The sequence below is a fragment of the Vitis vinifera genome, chromosome 15 (genome assembly GCF_030704535.1).
Source record: "Vitis vinifera cultivar Pinot Noir 40024 chromosome 15, ASM3070453v1".
Classification (NCBI taxonomy): domain Eukaryota; kingdom Viridiplantae; phylum Streptophyta; class Magnoliopsida; order Vitales; family Vitaceae; genus Vitis; species Vitis vinifera.
This window is the reverse complement of record NC_081819.1, coordinates 21,184,319-21,200,991: the sequence shown is the minus strand read 5'-3', so window position 1 is coordinate 21,200,991 and position 16,673 is coordinate 21,184,319. Positions and strand designations below refer to the sequence as shown.

General features: G+C 34.4%; 1 long non-coding RNA gene across 2 annotated transcripts; it reads right to left on the bottom strand.

The window, feature by feature from the left end:
- Nucleotides 1-865: 865 nt before the first annotated feature.
- On the bottom strand, nt 866-6,951 carry LOC104881932 (uncharacterized). 2 transcript variants are annotated; one of them, XR_009467866.1, is made up of 6 exons: nt 6,443-6,951; nt 5,595-5,729; nt 4,249-4,309; nt 3,828-4,024; nt 3,473-3,680; nt 866-3,298 (listed from the first exon to the last, which is right to left on the bottom strand). It is a non-coding gene; the product is annotated as an uncharacterized LOC104881932 (long non-coding RNA). The 2 variants fall into 2 exon arrangements; XR_787814.3 differs by having other exon boundaries at nt 866-3,295; nt 6,443-6,949.
- Between the last annotated feature and the right edge of the window lie 9,722 nt (nt 6,952-16,673).

Here is a 16,673-nt window from a genome sequence, read left to right as displayed (position 1 = left end):
ATGGCCTCTACTAAACAAATTGAGGAAATTATGACAATTAATTAATTAATTATGGATACCAAGAAAAATAATCAATTTACAAGTCATGGTGAAAATTAATATGCACAAAAACGATGATGAAATCTAATTACAAAAATACACAAAATAAATAATAAGAGGATTATGCAAAATGATTTATTGAATTAAATAAATAATAGATATTTAAAAAAAAATTTAAAGAAATTTCAAAGGATTTTATTAAAAATGATCTTGAATTAGTGATTTCCATTTATTTACTTATAAAAAAGAATCAATTTATTTTCTCAATTTCAATTGTATTCAATTTTCAAAAAAACCATTTACACTTATTGTATCAAAAGAATTTATTACAAAATTTCAATTTAGATACAAAAATTATTTTTACTTGCTTTTACTAGAAAATAATGAATTTTTACAATTTTATTTACAAGTATTTAGATTCATTTTCATTTAAAAGAGTGATTTTTATAAATTATTTAAAATGATAACTTTATTTGCAAGAGAAATTTTAATTAAAAGGAAAAACAAAGATTTAAATTCTCTATTTCTGAAAAACACTTTTAATTTCGTTTTAATTAAGGAAGAAAAAGAATTCATTTAAAAAAATATTTTTAGACAATTTTACTAAAAATTAATTTTTGGGACAACTTTATTTACAAAACAATTTTTTGGCAATTTTTATTAAACAAAGAAATTTTTGAACAATGTCATTAAAAACAATTTTTTTTGGATTTTTCTAAATGCATTTTTCTGAATTTTCATAAATAGATAATAATAATAATAATAAATAAATAAAAATAAAAAATAAAAATAAAAATAAAAAAACTTTCTTTTATTAAAAAGGATATTTTGAAATTAGTATTTTATTAGAACATATTTACTGAATTCTTCCTCTCATTTAAACAAAATTTCTAATTTGTTCGATGTTCAATTCTATATACACTCAATAAATATAAACAAACAAATATTTACAAGATTTAATTAAAATAAAACCACATAAAAGTGGTAAATAAAATATGTACCCAAATAAACTTACAACAAACTCCACATGTCATCAATTCGTACTCAGCCAACAAGATTGCAGAATGAGTCCATGCAAAAACAAAAACAACGCAAATATAAATATCCAGAGATGTATAAAATCTCAAACAAATATTCAAACCCAAATCCCAATTTCAAATTAGTCCCATAAATTTTGTCAATTTAAAATGAGCCAAAATTACTACAGGTCTTAACCCAGAACATCCAAATTAATAACCAAAAATACAAATACAATCAACCAAACCTAAAATTGGATAAATTAAAATAAATTCTACTAGACCTAAACTTAATATTTTATAATCTAAGCCTAGTTTAATATACACCACAATTGTCCTATGTCCAAATTAAACAATTTAAATTGGCCAAGCCTATATCAAATATTCAAATAATCCAACAAATCTCATCCACATTATGTGCCCCAAAATTCACATCAATTAACAAGCCCACATAAAAAAAAAACACATGGTCAAGAGAAACAATATTTCAAGCCCAATTCAATAAGCCCAAACAAATAACAATTTAACAATAGACCCAAGTTCAAATAAACAATATGCAATTGATATAATCTAAATATCCTCAAATTAATCACCCAATACAATATGCCCACAAACCCAAATTAACAAATTTCAAATTAATTAACTAACAATAAATTAAATCAAATTATGTATTAATCTACCAACAACAAATTAACCCCAAATTTCATATTAATTCAACAATTCAAATTTCATAAATAACAATTACTACTAAAATAAATTAAAATAACAACAATAACAATAACAATAACAATAATAATAATAACAATAACAACAACAACAACAATAATAATAATAATAATAATAATAATAACGGGAACGGATGAGATGGGAAAGGGGTCGCCAGCCGACGGTGGCTCGCCCGACGGTCTTGCCGGTAGTAGTGGATGATTTTTTTTTAGGAATCACAAATAAAATAAAATAAAATAAACTGAAATAAAAATAATAAAATAAAAAATAAAAATGGAAGAGGAATGGGGGAGCTGGTTGTTGGGTGCTTTTAAGGGAAGAAGAAAAAGGAAAAAATAAAAAATAAATAAAAATGGGGGTCGACTCTCTTGGGAAAACAGGAGGAGAAAAACTAAAAAAAGAAAAAAAAATAGAGAAAGGGAAGAAAAAAAATGGGGGCCGGCTGTGGGAAGAAGAAGAGGAATGGAGGAAGAAAAGAAAAAAAAACCAATTATATATTTTTCAATAGTTTCATCAAAGTTACAAAAAAATATCCACTAAACATTTAGATAATGAAAAAAAAAAAAAACCAAAAACCCCTTTCTAGCGGTAGCAAGTATTACATGTGATATACTTTTATATCTTAAAAATAAAATAAATTAAATATCTTAAATTAATAAATTATATAATTTTATATCTTATATATGCATCATATAATTTTATTATTTTAAGATTATTAATTTATTAATAAATAAAATATTCATTTATTATTATATTTATCAATTTATCTTTATTAAAATAATATTAGATCATTAAATTTAAATATATAAATTTATTATTATTAAATTATATATTTTTAATTCCAACATAATTTAATATTTTTTTAATTAAATTTTAAAGTAAAAAAAAAATTAATGAAGTTCAATTAGTAATTAAGGTTTTAGTTCAAAAATAAAATCTCAATTATTAATTATAGTTTCAATTAAAAAATGAAGCGTTGGTTAACAATGGAGATTTTAACTTAAATTTTGAAAAGAAAAAAAATTATGACATGACTTGGTAATAAAGAGACTAGTTTGACCATAAGTCTTACAAAGGGACTAAACTTTATATATATATTTTTCTATAAAATGGCTATTTTCACATAAAACTAGTAGAAAGAGATGTTTGATTGATATGAATAGTAGTACTTTCTTGGACTTAAGATTGCGCGTGTCTCATGCTAGACAAGAGAATATGTATGTGCAGTTTTTCCTTTTTTCTTTTGGGCTTAACAGTTAAACACAGCACGGCAAGAGAAGGAGATGACTTACAATGTACCACCAACTTTGTTTGTGTTAGCATCAAGCTGATTACTACCAAAAATCCTAGCAGTTCCAAAGTCTCAGATCCTTGGGTTCATCTCTTCATCCAACAAAATGTTGCTTGCTTTCAAATCCCTATGGATGATTTTGAGCCGAGAGTCGTCATGCAGATACAGAATCTCTCTTGTTATTCCCCCAACAATGGCAGCAAGCTTGGCCCAGTCTAGTTGCCTGCTTTTTGTAAGAACATAAGAAAAAAAAATTCAGGGGAAAATCTCATAATAATTTTGAGGTTTAGACCATTCTTGTGAAGGTTTTTCATGATACTGGAAGAGCAAAGTATTAAGAAGATGACGCTACATGTGTGTGGGAGAGAGAGAGAGAGAAGAAGAGAAAGAGAGAGCAAACCAAATAGAAAGGCATCAAGACTAGTGTTGGCCATGTACTCATAGACAAGGAGCTTTTCCTCTCTCCCTATGCAGCAACCCAGCAGCCTCACAAGATTCTTGTGTTGAAGTTTAACAATTAACATAACTTCATTCTTGAACCCTTCAAGACCTTGCCCTGATTTCCTCGAAAGCCTTTTAACTGCTCTCTTCCCATTATGCAGCTTAACCTGAAGGCATTTCAAACTCAATCAAACAAGTAGTGGCCAAGCATTGTTGTATGTCATGAAAGTAAGATTCACAGAGTTTAATGTGCATATATCGTGTAGCATCTCTTAGAACCCTTTTTCTCTAAGGAAATTAAGTTCTTTCTTGACCTTGTAAACAGGCCCAGAACCTCCCTCTCCAAGCTTATTGGCATCAGAGAAGCGGTTCATAGCAGTCAATATAGTAGTTAAATTGAAGTCATGCATTTCCCCACTGTTATCTTGATCCCTTGCTTGCATCTGTCCCTCCATGAAGAGTGTGCCAGCAGTAGGACGATTTAAAAAAATTTCTTCACTTACGTGCTCCTCTGGGTGATTATAACATCAAAATTAGAAAAATCCCAAAGACTAAGATTACAAAAAATATTAAAGAGAAGATGACTTTCTGCAAATAAGACTAGAAAAATGCCATAAACCAAGTGAAATTTTTTTTTTTTTTTTGCATTTCTCATATTTGAAGCATCTGTGACTCAAAAAGCCAGCTTCTCTTGTCAATATTTTCAAACAAAATTCCTCTTGGTCATGGTGTTACCTGTAAGCTAACTACACCAGCATATAAATCCCTCACGGTGTGCCCACCAGCTGTATTGGTTCTAAAATCCAAACAAAACCCTTAATGAGAACAATTTTTTCAGACCAATGACATTAAATCCTCCATACCAGCTTCGAAGATCCATTATCCTCAAAAACAGGAAATGATTTTCTAGAAAATATGAATGTGAAGTTTTTCAAGCAATGGTATCTTAGTAAGTACTATGTTTGGGTAGTAGATGATAGGCCACCAGTAGTCATAGAATTCAATTACAGAAGGTCCACTAGAAAGTAATGAATTATTGGGTTATCATTTGCTCATTACAATTTTCGTAATAATATCCCATAAAAGAAAGCTAAAAAATAAGAAAATTTAAAGTTACCAAGAAAATTTATATAGCTGGACGAGCAGGTACACATTATAGCAGGATGATGTCCTAATCACAGCATTTTGGCTAAAATTATAGTAATGGCTAATGATAAATCATCCCTTTGTGATTACTGGTTCTATCCCAACCATTTTAGTCTAAAACTACGGATGCTTCCCATAATGTCATTCCGAACCAAAGCCCATGAAGGCAGTTGTATAGAACCAAAATGTGGCAAAAATGAATAGTTCTAGAGCTTGACTCTTTACAATTTTGAAATGCAAAAATAATGTATGCCCACCAGTTTTGTTTGGTTATTATGGGTCAGCCTCACATACAGCAAGGCTACCAGATGTCCAATTACGAACAGTGGTAAAAGTGATAAGCTCAAAGAACATGAGCAAAAAAAGCATTGCTCATGAATGATATGTGTGTGGCCCCAGAAGAATACCATTTCAGCAGTACAAGATCCATAATGAAGGAAATCAAAACCAAACAAAGAAGAAAAGAAAAAGGGTCAATATGAAAGGTAAAAAACTAGTTAAATTATGGAACTTTAATTACATTTCAGGAAATGAAACAATTTTGCGTGGTCAATTCTTCACTGCCCTACTGAATTTTGGATTTTACTTGCTAAAAGTTGAACAAAGATTAGCAAAAGGTATTAATTGCAAAGCACTAAGAAAACCAGCTATAATTGTAAGATGAATTCAGAGCTTCAAATGGAGAGTTCCATTTCTATCATTAGAGTTCATGAGACCAATTTGGCGGAAAGCTAATAATATATTTAAAAAATGGAAGACAAACAAAGGTCTATGACTGTGGTCTTGTCCGAATCAACATGAACATGCCAGCAAAATACAAGGGTCATGTAGACCTTCATATAAGAAAAAAGAATGACCTATTTAGGGTGAGGTGCTTCATTACAACTAGTTCTAAACCTAAGGCAGAAATTAACAATCAAAGGAGAAATATTTACCAAACAATCAGCGAGGCAACCAAATAACTTTCTTGACTCCAAGATAGGACTTAAGCTCAGCCTCTATTTGCTCCTTAGTCAAATGTGGGTTCCTATTTTTATTAAAGAGGCAGTCCTCTGTGGTTAGGCAAGTCCCTGAAAGAAGAAAACAAATCCTGAATCAATCCAAACCACGACGGCTATAGTGGCAGTGCACATATATATTTTAAGGGCAACATCTATATAAAGAGAGGCTAAATTCTGATCATGCTGAGCAAAGGGCTTATATAAGAAGAAGCTATGAAAAGGAAATGTCTTCTTAAACTATTTAGACAAACAGAAGTAAAAATCAAACAATCTCCATGTGATTCATCAATGTAAATACTACATATTTACCTTCTCAATCTCCATGTGACCAAATTCAAGTATTTATGCATGAAACTGTAAAATTGAAAATTTATTTTCCTTAAATTTCGATAGGAATCGCAATATAAAGAAGAATTTCTTAACAAAAATGTACAGAAAAATACATAAATAAACAACATTCTCTAAACATACATACACAAGTGCTAAAATAGGCATGAACACAAAAAACCCTAACCCTAATCAAACACCAAAATCTCGTGATTTTGACATCCAAATCCTAATACCAAAAACTCAATATTGTGATTTCCACAGCAATGGAAGAAAAATACACATACCAAAAAAAAACATAAATTCATAAAATAAAAAAATAAAAATAAAAAAACCCTAAAAGAAAACAGCACAAATAGCTTGAAGAATTGAAGAAAACTAGAAATCCAAATGGGAACCCCAGATTTGGACATGTTTGATACTATGGTAAAAGACAAAAGGCAACAAAAGCATACCTGTGGACGAGCAAAGAAAAATAAAAAACAAAAAAGGCACAGTCAGTTGTCCTTCGACGAGAAGGTTTAAACTGAGAATGCTGGCGGTGCTGCTGCTCCATCACAATTCAGAGAGAGAGAGAGAGAGAGGACGAGGGGAGATGGAAAGGAAGGAGCTTGGAAAGTGCAGTGCCACTGAAGCACATGTAAAGAAGCCGATGATGATGGGTATCCCACGCCCTTGGATCTGCGTCGTCCAGTTGTGACAAGAAGAGGTTAGGGTTAGGTTTCACCATATTCTTGGGATTCCGGGAATATATGGGAAAATAAGAGGTCCGTTTTTGACGGGATTTGGGTTTTTCAGATTGAGATCAACACGAGGAAGGTGTTGGGGTTTCTGGATTTTTGGGTTTGAAGAGGGATAGAAGCAGATGGAGGATGGAGTTTCTGTTCAGTGTTAGTGTGAGGCAGGGCAGGGCAGGGCAGGGTAGGGAGAGAAAAGTGAGAGTGTTTTCAGTTTTTTGTTTTTTTTTTTTATCCGGTGTGGAAGCTGAGCTGGAGGAAAGGAGAGGGCAATTCGGGTATAAAATAACAACTAGGCTGCAACCGCATCAATCCCAAATTATATTTTTGGAATCGGCACTTGAAAAATCAAGAGTTGAGTTTCCAGTTTCTTATATTTTGCCTATTGCCTACCCAAAAATGGATTCAAACAAATCCTTTTAGCAAAATTTGTATTTAATTAAAATTATTCCATTTATATTTCAATATTTGGCATCATTATTATTTTAAAGTTTAACACCCTGCTCATTACCAAAAGCAGAAGCATAAAGCTTGATCCAATTGAGGAATGTGTGTTGTGGTTCTGGTAGCTGGAGATCACGCAGACAAGCAAACTTCCATATACTGTCCTCCATGATCAGACAGTGGAACCACTTATTTGTTGTTCCCAGCATCACCAGAGATTTACCATCCAGGTGCTTTGCAATCTCTGTCCATATATCTTCTACATACCTTTTTGCATGCAATACAAAGCAATACACATAAAAAGGTCAAAATAAAAAAGAAACATTTGACCAGTATTGTTGCAACGAATCTGGATGAAAGAAGGATCAATTTAGGACTCATATAGTATTAATTTTTATAAAAATAAAAACAGTAAAGGGTATAGAGATCCAAATCAGAAAAGAAATTCACTTCTTTCATTGGCTGTGAAATATATATATTTAAAAAAAAAGGAAAAAAAATGTTTCCATTATTATAAACTTTATTATTTGAAATGTACAGCATTCAAAATAAACATTCAAGATTTCATGAAAATCCAAGCAATTTGACAGAGAAATTCATAGAGTTCTCAAGCAAGGGAGAGAGAACTGCTGGTAGTGTTCCACAATTCTTCTGATTGTGCTAATGAGTGAAGATTAATATTACCTCTGTATTAAGATTAATGGATAAGTATAGGAAATCCAAATTCGACTTTAGTCTTCCACATTCTTCTGATTATGATAATGTAAAACAGTTCAAGACAATATCAAATGATATCCATATTCACATTGATTTTTCGCATCAAATTGCATCGGAAGTGAGAGATAGTTGTCCATAAATGTACCAAACTTGAAGGAGAGAGAGTTTCTGGTAATAGTTTACATTTTTCTGATTATGCTTATTCATGAAAACTCGAGCAAACTTCAAATCATATTTGCAGTGGCATTGTTTTCCAAAGAAAACATTAGAGAAAGAGAGTTCGATTGATAGATTTATCAAGGTTGAAATTGATCATTCAAATTTTCATGAAATTGATGGGATAAACGCAAACAATGCACAACCAGATTTTATCCCCTCTTGTGAGAACCTAATAGGAATCAATTTAATAGAGTAGCAACAATTCACCCAATGCAACAAGAATATGAACACCAACAATTCACCCAATGCAACAACACTAATATAATCAATGGGTTACACAATTCTCTCTAGATGAAACTAGAGGTTTACATCAGCCATATCTCAAGACAATTAGTCTTGGCAAATACAAAACAACTTGCATAAAACAATAGAGAGATCTCACCAAAACAGAGTCACTGTTCCCGGACACAAATCACCACTGTTCCAAACTCCAAATCCAATCTCCACCGTTCAAAATGAAGATCAATGAGTTAAGAACGTGCTAACAAAAAATCATCTCGATCAGACCACGGATTAATCTCGATCAAAGCTGAAGATCAGAACTGCCCGGGTGAGAAGAAATCAGCGACAAAGACGCACTGTTCACGGACTGAAACAACAACCTTCCGGAACTCCAAATCCGATCTCCACCGTTCAGATTATAGATCAATGAGTTGAAAATCTCTCCTTCAAATTTTAGGTCGATCGGACCACACACGAAGCAGGATCGGTCGTTTGATGAAATCTGGACAGTAAAGAGAAGAAAAGAAATCAGCGTTTTTCTTCTCTCTAACTTCAAAAATTCAGTGGCTCTTTTTCTTTTTCTCTCTAACTTTCTCTTCTTTTTTCTTCTTACTCTCCTCCTAGGGCTGCAAAGATGAAGATGAAAAAGAGAAAAGGATTTCTTCTTCCCTTTTATACATTAAGGCCTAAGAAGCCTTAAATGTTTGGGCTTTGGGCTTTCCTCCACAAGAAGGAAATAACCCAACCCAACAAATCTCCCCCTTTCTGACTATGTGGAGGGACTCACCATCCCAGCGATGGAACAACAAACTCCAAGCTTCTCCCTTGGTAGTGTCTTTGTCAACATATCCGAGTCATTGTTATCTGTATGTATCTTCTCAATTTCAAACAAGTTGTCATTGAGAGCATCTCTCATCCAATGATACCTCACATCAATGTGTTTTGATCTTGCATGATAGGTAGAATTCTTATTGAGGTGAATAGCACTTTGGTTATCACAGTATACCACATAGCGCTGTTGTTTAAACCCGAGCTCTTGCATGAAACACTTCATCCACAACAACTCTTTACATGCTTCTGCTGCTGCAATGTACTCTGCCTCTGTTGTAGAAAGTGCAACACATTTCTGTAGTCTCGATTGCCAAGACACAGCACCTCCTGAGAATGTCATCAAATAGCCTGAAGTAGACCTTCTATTATCCACATCCCCTGCCATGTCTGAATCAGTGTATCCAACAAGTATTGGTTTCCTACTTCCAAAAGTGAGTTTCAACTTGGAAGTGCCTCGTAAATATCTCATAATCCACTTGACTGCTTCCCAATGATGTCTTCCTGGATTTGATAAAAAACGGCTAACAACACCAACTGCATAAGCTATGTCTGGTCTAGTACATACCATGGCATACATCAAACTTCCTACTGTTGAGGCATACGGAACTCTTCTCATGTCTTCCTTCTCCTTATCTGTAGAAGGGCTATGTCTGCTGCTTAGCTTAAAGTGACTAGTTAGAGGAGAACTAACCACTTTGGCTTTGCTTATGTTAAACCTTGCAAGCATCTTTTCAATATATTGCTCTTGTAACATACATAGCTTCTTGGATGCTCTATCCCGCTCAATTCTGATGCTAAGAATTCTCTTTACTGGCCCTAAATCCTTCATGGCAAAGGATTTGCTTAACTGCTTCTTCAAGTTATCAATTCTTGAAACATTCCTACCAACAATCAAGATATCATCAACATAGAGCAACAATATAACAAAATCATCATCAGAGAATTTCTGCACAAATACACAATGGTCAGAAGTAGTTTTTCGGTAGCCTTGCTCCCCCATAACTGACTCAAACTTCTTATACCACTGCCTCGGTGCTTGCTTCAAGCCATAAAGACTTTTCTTCAGCTTACACACATAATCCTCTTTCCATTTTAGTACGAAACCCTCTGGTTGTTCCATATAAATTTCTTTGTCTAAATCACCATGGAGAAATGCAGTCTTAACATCCATCTGCTGAATCTCCAAATCAAGACTAGCTGCCAAACCTAAAACCACACGAATAGATGACATCTTAACAACAGGAGAAAAAATCTCATCAAAATCAATACCTTTCTTTTTATTGAACCCTTTGACGACCAATCTAGCTTTGTAACGAGGTTGTGAAGTATGTTCTTCTTGCTTCACTCTGTAAACCCACCTGTTCTTCAAAGCTCTTTTTCCCTTTGGCAACTTGACAAGCTCAAAAGAATGGTTCTCATGCAATGACTCCATCTCATCTTGCATAGCATCAACCCACTTCATCTTATTTTCATCTTCCATGGCTTCCACATAACTTTCAGGTTCTCCCCCGTCAGTTAGTAATACATAGTCATCAACAGAATACAGTGTGGAAGGATGTCGGTCTCTGGTAGACCTTCTAAGTGGAATATCTGATGGAGCCTCTGCTGCTGGTGACTGCTCATGAACATCATCATCCACCTCAACTTGTGTGGGTGTTTCAACATCACCCATGTCATGTTGGTCATCATGTGCTTCATCTTCAACCTGTGTGGGTGTTTCAACATCGCCCATGTCATGTTGGTCATCATGTGCTTCATCTTCAACCTATGTAGGAAGATTTGTCAGAGGGGCTGGATCTAAATCAATCAAATCACCACTATGCTGAGACTCCATTGGATTAGTCTTCTCAATATCCTGTATAATATGGTCTTCCATAAACACAACATCTCGGCTTCTTACAAGTTTTTTCTGCACCGGATCATAAAACCTGTAACCAAGCTCATCCTGACCATAGCCAATAAATACACAAGGTCTTGTCTTAGCATCAAGCTTAGATCTCTCATCTTTGGGAATATGCACAAAAGCCTTGCATCCAAAGACACGCAAGTGATCATAAGAGATTTCATTATTTGACCAAATTCTATCCGGAACATCAAATTCTAAAGGAACACATGGTGTAAGATTGAGAACATGTACAACAGTATTCAAAGCCTCACCCCAAAAAGATCTTGGCAACTGTGACTGCGAAAGTAAGCATCTTACTCTTTCAACCAGTGTCCTATTCATTCTCTCAGCCAACCCATTCAACTGAGGAGTCTTAGGAGGTGTCTTTTGATGTCGAATACCATGTTGTCTACAATACTCGTTAAAAGGACCAGAATACTCACCCCCATTATCAGTCCGGATACATTTCAACTTTTCACCAGATTGTCTTTCAACAAGCGCATGAAACTGCTTAAACATGTCTAACACTTGGTCTTTTGTTTTCAAGGTATAAACCCAAATCTTTCTTGAATGATCATCTATAAAAGTCACAAAATATAGAGATCCACCAAGTGTTTTTGTTTTCATAGGGCCATACACATCAGAATACACTAAATCAAGCATACCTGGCTTCCTTGTATGGCGAAGTGTTTTGAATGCAACCTTGGTCTGCTTTCCTGCTAAGCAATGAGCACACCTCTTCAAAGATCCCTTCTTCATACCAGAAAGAAGATTCTTCTTAGCCAAAATCATCAAGCCCTTCTCACTCATGTGACCAAGCCTGTCGTGCCAAAGCTCAAATGTACTATCATCATCCACTGCATTGATACTGGAATCAATTACCTTTGCCTGCATCAAATACAATGAGGAACTCTTATTTCCTTTTGCTATCACCATAGAACCTCTAGTGAGCTTCCACTGACTATCACGGAAGGTGTTGCAGAACCCTTCATCATCAAGCTTTCCTGTGGAGATTAAATTCATGCGAATATCCGGAATGTGTTTAACATTCTTCAAAGTCAACATAGTACCATTACTAGTCTCCAAACGTACATCTCCCATACCAATGGCTTTAGCTGAGCCATCATTACCCATCCTAACACTTCCAAAATCACCGGATGTGTAGGATGTAAAGAAATCCTTCCGAGGTGTAGCATGGATGGAGGCACCACTGTCAATCACCCAACTGGTTTCCTGGCAAGCAAAATTAACAACATCAATATCATAAACAATAAAGAAATCTGAAGTAGTAGTGGCAACTTGATCATCTTCACCACCATTGTCATTCTTCTTTTCCTTCACTTTCCCTTGTTTCATATCTCTCTTCAATTGGCGACAATATTTTTTTATATGCCCTTTCAAATGGCAGTAGTGGCACTCAACATTGGCAAACTTGTTAGTCTTGCTTTTGCTTCTATCTCTGTTCTTCGGACCTCTACTCTTACTCCTCCCCCTCTTCTCAATAATTAGGACATTTGACTATGAAGAAGAGCCCTGTGACTTTCTTCTCATTTCTTCATTTAGAACACAACTCTTAACTAAGTCCATATTCATAATACCATCTGGGGCTGAGTTAGACAAAGAAGTTCTAAACGTCTCCTACGAGTCCGGCAATGTACCAAGAAGCCACAACCCTTGCACCTCTTCCTCAAACTTGATATTCATTCCAGCCAACTGATTAATAATACCTTGGAATGTATTCAAATGATCTGTCATAGGAGTTCTATCTTGATAATTCAAACTCATCATCTTCTTGATTAGAAACAATTTATTATTGTCAGTCTTTCGAGCATATAACTGTTTGAGCTTATTCCATAGACTCTTTGCATGTTTCTCTTCACTAACATGATTGAGAACATTATCATCTACCCACTGTCTGATATAACCGCAAACCTGTCGATGAAGTAAATTCCATTCTGCATCAGTTTTATTTTCTGGCCTTTCAGAAGCAAACACAGGCAAATAATAATCCTTCACATACAATAAGTCTTCCATTTTTCCTTTCCAAACATGATAATTGGAACCATTCAGAGTGATCATTCTACTTGTATTGCTTTCCATTGTTCTACACAAGGCACAAATTATCTTGAACCAAAGCTCTGATACCACTTTGATGGGATAAACGCAAACAATGCACAACCAGATTTTATCCCCTCTTGTGAGAACCTAATAGGAATCAATTTAATAGAGTAGCAACAATTCACCCAATGCAACAAGAATATGAACACCAACAATTTTTAACGTGGAAAACCTTCCCAAATGTGAGAAGTAAAAACCATGGGACCCTTAGGCCACTTAAACCCTCCACTAATATAATCAATGGGTTACACAATTCTCTCTAGATGAAACTAGAGGTTTACATCAGCCATATCTCAAGACAATTAGTCTTGGCAAATACAAAACAACTTGCATAAAACAATAGAGAGATCTCACCAAAATAGAGTCAATGTTCCCGGACATAAATCACCACTGTTCCAAACTCCAAATCCAATCTCCACCGTTCAAAATGAAGATCAATGAGTTAAGAACGTGCTAACCAAAAATCATCTCGATCAGACCACGGATTAATCTCGATCAAGCTGAAGATCAGAACTGCCCGGGTGAGAAGAAATCAGCGACAAAGACGCACTGTTCACGGACTGAAACAACAACCTTTCGGAACTCCAAATCCGATCTCCACCGTTCAGATTAGAGATCAATGAGTTGAAAATCTCTCCCTCAAATTTTAGGTCGATCGGACCACACACGAAGCGGGATCGACCGTTTGATGAAATCTGGACAGTAAAGAAAAGAAAAGAAATCAGCGTTGTTCTTCTCTCTAACTTCAAAAATTCAGTGGCTCTTTTTCTTTTTCTCTCTAACTTTCTCTTTTTTTTTCTTCTTACTCTCCTCCTCCTAGGGCTGCAAAGATGAAGATGAAAAAGAGAAAAGGATTTCTTCTTCCCTTTTATACATTAAGGCCTAAGAAGCCTTAAATGTTTGGGTTTTGGGCTTTCCTCCACAAGAAGGAAATAACCCAACCCAACAGAAATTCTCGTGGATCTGTAAGAGGAATCGGTAGAGTTTTTGAGAAAGAATAGAGAGAGACAGCTTCTTCTACATCAAATATGATAGAATTCAAACTAAATATTCATTGCCTGGAACTATTTTACATTATCATGAAGTTTCATCAAATTATTTACGAATTCAAAGCTCTAGGAAATTCGAGTTTGGATTTACAGATAAATGTGCCGAATTCAAACCAAATATTCAAAATTTCATGAAATTCGAGCTGATTTCAGAGAGAAACTCGCAGAGTTGAAGAGAGTACAAGTACCAGGAGAAACCAGCGAGAGGAGACTTGCAGCAGCAAATGGACTTCTCTCTTCTCATTCGCTTCCCCATTTTGTCCTCTTCAAATCTCAATCCTCACTCCTCAGAAACAACACAAACGGAGCTCTGAGAAGTTCATGCTTCGCTATTTATAGACGCGGGAAACGCTTGGATTCAAAAGTGTGGATGAGGGCCTGGATCCTCTGTGATGCGGTGCACTGCAATTTCCCACAGTGTGCATGAGATTTTGACACGTAAGATTAATTCAAAAGTTTGGGTAAGGACCTGGATCCTCTGCATGGTGGTGCACTGCGATTCGCTGCAGTGTCCATAAGATTTTGACACGTTAGCTAGCGGAATTTGAAAAATACTTAATCATGCCTGATTATTTATTCTTTGAGATCAAGTGATTGAATCATAATTAAACCTTACAAAACTAATTTCTAAAACTTAAAACTACAATAAAAGATCTATTTTCTAGAATATCTTTACGACCCCCAAAATGTGATGTAAGAATATGAAAATTATATTTTTGTAAAAGTATATAAATTTTTTTCTCAATGATTTGTATTTTCTAAAATTAGTAGAAAACCTATAAATTATAAATTGGATACATTCAATTAAATAAAATACTTTAATCTAATACCAACTTATTAAAATGATCTAAAATTAACTTTACATTAAAATTATTTTAAGTTCTTCTCAATCCATTTATATTTATTTATATAAAAAAGGAAAATAAATATTTTTTCTAAATGTTCTTTTTGAAAACTTTTTTCTTTTCAAAATATTCTTCACAAATTTTTCTTATTATTTCAAAGTTATTAAGATTATTAAATATTTATTTATGAATTTTAATTATTATTATTTTTTACTTTCTTTCACTTTATTTCTCTAGCTTTATATTTTTTGAACATAAAAAATAGAAGGATGATTTAATTCTCGTTGCACAGCCCACAGCTTTGTTTCCACTCATGTTCAAAAGGGGGTTAAGAGCAAGGATCCCACAACTGGAGCAAGAGGGATCAGAATTGTAGGAAGTCTTCTTTTCTCTCTCTCTTTGAGTTATGGTCGGGATGAAGCGAATCGAAGACGAGCAGTCGCCAAGTGACCTTCTCCAAGAGGCGAAATGGCTAGATCAAGAATCCTCGTCAGCTCTCTGTTCTCTGCAATGTCAATGTTATCGTGGTCGTCTTCTCCAGCCGTGGAAAGCTCTAGATTGTGGAAACAAGTATGTCTCTTCTCTGTTTGGTTGCCAAGAAAAATGAGGAAAATTGAGCCAAGATCGAAGAACTTTCACTCTCAAGACTTTTCGCTTCTTATTTCTTGATTTCTACTTAGCTTCGGCTTCGTTAATTCAAAATAAAGAGAATTGAAAAAAGGAAGAATTGCATAGTGGCTCACCTCCTCTGGTTTATGAGAAAATGTAAGAAAATGAAATGAAAATTGGATGTTTTTCAGTTTTAAGTTTCGCTACTTGTTCGGTTCTCTTTACTTGACTTGCACTTCATCAATTTATCGGAAAATGTAGAACAATCAAAACTGAGTTTTAGGCTCTTCGATCCTTTCCCTGATCTGTCGTATTTCTTTCTTTCTTTTTTTTTCTTTAATTTTTCTCAACCTCTCGATTGATTTCTTTTGAAGGCGCTTCCAAATTCCACCTGTTTATACGAGATAGAAAAGATGAAACTGAAACTCTGCTCTCTTTGTTTTTGAAGCAAGAGAGAGAAATTGAATATATATATTGTTCAAAGAACTTTGTTACAACAGATGGAGACATGTTGTAATAACAGCTGGTACAACTAAAATACAGTTGATAAAATAACAAACCAATAACAATAAAGCTAACAAATAACAAGTGGGCTTCATCTCGTGAGATCAGTAACTAATTCCTCTTTTCTTGGCTTATCATCCCCCCTCAAGTGAAAAGGTCTTGGAGCTATACAAAGTTGAGATTTGAGGGACAAAAACCTTGAACTTGTGAGATGCTTAGTCAATAAATCTACTGGCTGCTCTTCAGTGGGAACAAAGTGCAGTTGTATCTTTCCTCTCATGACTTGATCTCATATAAAATGAAGGTCTATTTCTGTGTGTTTAGTTCTAGCATGAAACACAGGGTTCTTTGCCATATGGTAAGCATTGATATTATCATACCAAAGTAGAGGTATTGTAGGTTTTGGCACACATAGCTCTTGAAATAAGGCTTGCATCTAAACAATCTTAGCAGTAGCAAAAACAAGGCCACGATACTCAGACTCTGCACTGCTGTGAGACACTACT